The sequence below is a fragment of the Rhinopithecus bieti genome, unplaced genomic scaffold (genome assembly GCF_001698545.2).
Source record: "Rhinopithecus bieti isolate Rb0 unplaced genomic scaffold, ASM169854v2 scaffold_9234, whole genome shotgun sequence".
Classification (NCBI taxonomy): Eukaryota; Metazoa; Chordata; class Mammalia; order Primates; family Cercopithecidae; genus Rhinopithecus; species Rhinopithecus bieti.
The window spans coordinates 235,743-240,501 of NW_016806011.1; the positions used below are offsets into that span (position 1 = coordinate 235,743).

The window sequence follows — 4,759 nt, forward strand, 5'->3', positions numbered from 1 at the left end:
TGGGTGGATCATGAGGTCAGGAGTTCAAGACCAGCCTGGCCAACATAGTGAAACCCCATCTCTACTAAAAATACAAAAATTAGCTGGGCGTGGTGGTGGGTGCCTGTAATCCCAGCTACTCGGGAGGCTGATGCAGGAGAATTGCTTGAACCCGGAAGGTGGAGGTTGCAGTGAGCCGAGATTGTGCCACTGCATACCAGCCTGGGCGACAGAGCTAGACTCCGTCTCAAAAAAAAAAAGCTAAAGCGGAACCCCGATAAACCCATCAGATCTCTTGAGACGTGTTCACTATCACAAGAATAGCATAGCATGGGAAAGACTGGCCCCCATGATTCGATTACCTCCCCCTGGGTCCCTCCCACAACACCTGGGAATTCTGGGAGATACAATTCAAGTTGAGATTTGGTGGGGAGACACAGCCAAACCATATCATGCCTCATTATACCCCCTCCCTCGCTAACCACCGTTAGACTTTTTTCCCTAAGGATTAAACAGAAACCAGCCCTTTGGAAAGACTCATTCCACCCTTCGTTTAACCAACACCCTGACACTGACTGTCCCTTTTGCAGTTTCCACAAAACAACCAACTAGTATTCCTTCATGATAAGAGATCACCAACCATGGGCTGGTTCTTTTTTGTTGTTGTTTTCACTCAGATCAAGTTTCCATGTATTCAAAAAATAAATAAAAGTTTAAAAAGTTGTCTCACTAACTTTAGTTTCAAAACTGACTGACATCAGGCATTTCTTATTGTCAAAGTCCATCCTTCAGAGAAGATAGAAATTTCTGAAGTCTACCTTTGGATTCTTTTGGGATTCATTCTAAGGAACATTTTTTACAAGAAAAACCTGGAATTATGTAGAAAAACATTTCCCCAAACTGGGAGGGAGCCAAGAGGGAGCCAACATTTCATTGAGAGAAACGTTTCTTTGTTTTGCTCACATTCTTTGAGGAGCAAGAAAATACTAACTCTCCAGATGTAGGTGTTCTGAACTCAATATTGGGCTCTTGCCTTTGGAATCAGACATCTCATGATTTGGGTTTGCAGTCCTTCCCTTTGGTGTCTTCAGGCTGAGTTTACTTGTAGGAGTACTAGGATTGCTCTTCAATGCTGATAGAAAGCTTTTGCTCTTACCATGATGTTTCACTGTTCTGTGGCATGTTTTACAAATAATCAACAATACACTTTTGGAGTCTCTGAACTTTTTCACAATTTTTGCTTCTTTAAAACTAAGTGTATAATTTCATGCTTCTCGATTGATCAGTTTCTGTATTTTGGGTGTCAATGTGGATTTGGGTTTGAGACACATTCAAAAGTTATCCAGAATCAACAACTGCAAACAGTATGGACATGTTTCTTCAAAGTGCTCTTATCATAGGAGATAGCAGGCTTGGCCCTGGCAGCTGTTGTGCAGTTCCTGCTCTGAAGCTTCAAGGTAGTGCTTCTGTGTCATGGCCGTCACTGCCACTTCCTTGTCACAGGGACCTGGTGAGAAAACACGGCACCAGAAGTTGGCTTCCACCATGGGGTGGTTCTTGCCAGCCTAAGGAGGATGTGCAGTGAGGATTTTCATGTCTCAGCTTCACACATTTTTTTGTTTTTTTGTTTTCTTGTTGTTCTCATTCACTCTGTTTCCCAGGCTATAGTGTAGTGGCATGATCACAGCTCACTGCAGTCTCCCCAGCTAATTTTTGTATTTTTTGTAGAAATGGGGTTTTGTCATGTTGCCCAGGCTGGTCTTAAATTCCTAGGCTTAAGTGATCTGCCCATCTTGGCCTCCCAAAGTGTTGGTACTACGGGTTTGAGCCAACACACCTGGCCTGTTTCACCTTTTGACATCAGAGGCCCAAAAACTTCACCCTGGGATCATGCTAAGGCCACCATTTTTGAACATGGGTCTCATGGAGAGGTGTAAGGTAAATGGATGTGCTTTGGTCAAGAGTAGGCCGAGGCAGACATGCAGGCCAGCATGACTCAGCAAGTTTGGAGCACAGGCACACAACTCTACTTGTTGTATAACGCATGTGTGTAAGCTCATACTTGGCTTAAAGCCACTATTGTTTGTAAAAGCTACAGCTGTCCTGCAGACACTGTACATGGGGCACACACTCAGAGGGAGAGAGTGAAGCTCCTGACCCTGTAGGGAGAGCCAACTATCTTGCAGATGGACATGGGGGGAGCCAGAAACCAGCAAGTGTGCCATGGAATGCAGCTGTAAGTGCGGGAGTGACAAGAGCTGCAGAGCTGGCTGCTGAGAAGGGATGCAGCTGGAGCAGACAGTTGAGACAAAGGAACAATGTAAGAGAGCTGCTGAATAAAACCGTATTTTACCTGCCTACAGCCCCCTGAGTGTTCTTTCAGCTATCTGCCACCCATCCACCCACTCCCCTTGGACCTCAGCATGAGCTGGAACCTGACACTTGGTGTGACAAGAGGCATGAAGGTCAATTGCACATGCGTTTCTCATTTTATAAATATTCATGACTCCTCCTATAGCTTATTGAATATGTATATTTAGCCACCCACTTCAGCATAAATTCCTGTCTTATTCTTCTCACCCTTGAAGTGCCTGTTCCTGGCTTCTGATGGGAGATTATGCTTTTCAGCCTATCAAAATGGCCACTTGCAGGCTGCAACCGTTTATGAAAAATAAAGCTCTTCTTTCCATACTTATGAACCTCATCATTCTTCAGTTGCCACTTTTTTTGAAACAAAGGTGATTTTAAGATCACATATAATTTATTTGAAAATAATACTAATATATATTATAATTTGGTCTTTAACCAAATTATAATAGATATAGTAGCTTTCTGAGCTAGTATATAATAGCTCTCTAAGAACATTTATATATATATGTTCATTTATATGTACATTTCATTTCTTATAATAGTTCTTTAAGAACATTTACATAATATAATAGCTTTCTAAGAACATTTAAACAACAGAGAACTTGATCTTAAACCAATCAAGATTAAATAAGAAAATAAGAATAACTTTGTGTTCAGTTTCCTCATCTGTTAAATGAAAAGAAAAAGAAAAAGAAAAAATAATAATAATTTGGTCAAAGAGCCTATCATGAAACCATGAAGAAATGTGTGTGTCCACATCTCTGACAGATCTTGCACTTTAACCATTGTAAGTAAAATGGCATTTGTTTGGGCAATATAAGTAAAATAAAACAAAATCTCCCATTTCAGAAAACTTCTCTACAAAGAGAAGAAAGAAAACAGTGCTATGATTAAATAAGCATTAAACCAGAATGTGATGCTCAGCTCAGACAATCTGCTAAAGAGATTGCAAGACAGAAAGAAATCCACTGACATACAGCTAGCTGGACATAACCCATCACATTAGGCAGGTGATTTGCAAATTGGAGTCAGGTGATAGCCAGTTAGCCCATCTCCTCCCAGGAGACTGGGAAGATAGGGTGTTATCTTCCTTGATGATTACCTTTCAAAGAAATGACTCCCAGGTCCTTGAGAAAACATTCCTGAATCATGAGCCTGGAAAGAGGCTTATTTAGCTATTTAAAAGACTTACATACATTTGAAAAGGGCTGAGAGAAATTCTTTAAAAAAAAAGATAGGGCAAAGTAAGAGGTGGGTCTCTTATTTTCAACAGGAAGAATTAAGTTTCTTATTCACTCTTACACACACTCTGGGATTAGTTCATCAACTGAATTCGTGTTAGATAATGAGGGATAAAAGGTAATTCAGTCAAGGATACAGTTTTCCTTTTTGGCAAAGCAGCAGAAACATACTCACTTTCCTAATTGCCTAGGCCAGGATTTTTCAACCTTAGCACTGTAAAGGGGAAAACTATCTTTCCTTGCCCTCATCTTAGGTTCCTTGGCTGGGGGGCCCTGTAGCAAAAGACAGATTAACAAGAGAAAAGCATCCAAATTTACTTAATATAAGTTTTACATGGCAGAGGAGCCTTCACAAGGAAATGAAGACCTAAAGAAATGGAGTAAACCTGAGTATTTTTATGCTAGGTTTGATGAAGAGTGGACAGTCATGGAGAAATATAATAGAGCAAAGAGTATGATCTAATGGTAGTAAACTAGGGGAAACAGCAAGTCTTGCTTTTCAGATTCTTCTCTGTGTCTCTGTGTCTTTGAAAATAAGGATGTTCCATTTCTCTTGGTGTACGGAGGATACCTCTCATATATAAGGTCTTATGATCTGCTTCAGGGGGAGTTCAGAAAATCCTTTCCAGGTGCCTTTCCTTTTCCTTCTACTTTCCTTACCCTTTTCCTCTCCTCTCCTCGCCTCCCCTCCCTTGCTCCTCCCCTTCTCTCCCCTCCTTTCCTCTCCCCTCCCCTCTGCTTCTTTTCCTTTCCTTTCCCTTCCCTTCCCTTCTCATTTCTTTCTTCTTTCTTGCAGGATCTTGCTATATTGCCCAGGCTGAAATCGAATTCCTGGGCCCAAGCGATTCAGCCACTTCAGCCTCCCAAAGTGCTAGGATTACACCTATGTGCTAGGAGCCACCACGCCTGGCCTGTTTTTGCTATAGGGGTGTCAACTGTGAACCTTACGACAAGTGAGGAGAATTACTTTTTCTCCCCTACACCATTCTACTAATTTCAGTGATTGGCTTTGCTGTGCCAGGCAACCCCAGTTTGGTTCTGTAACACCCCCAGATGATGTCTGATGACCCTGGTCTGACTTCAGCAAGAATCCTGTTAGGCTGGTTTAGCCAGAACCCCCTTAATAATGTTTTCTTTTAATAATTTTCCATCCACTGACCCGTACCCTG

The 4,759-nt window shown here is 41.7% G+C and overlaps 1 pseudogene; it reads right to left on the reverse strand.

The window, feature by feature from the left end:
* Window positions 1-753: 753 nt before the first annotated feature.
* LOC108531155 (UPF0711 protein C18orf21-like) lies at window positions 754-1,454 on the reverse strand (annotated as a pseudogene).
* Between the last annotated feature and the right edge of the window lie 3,305 nt (window positions 1,455-4,759).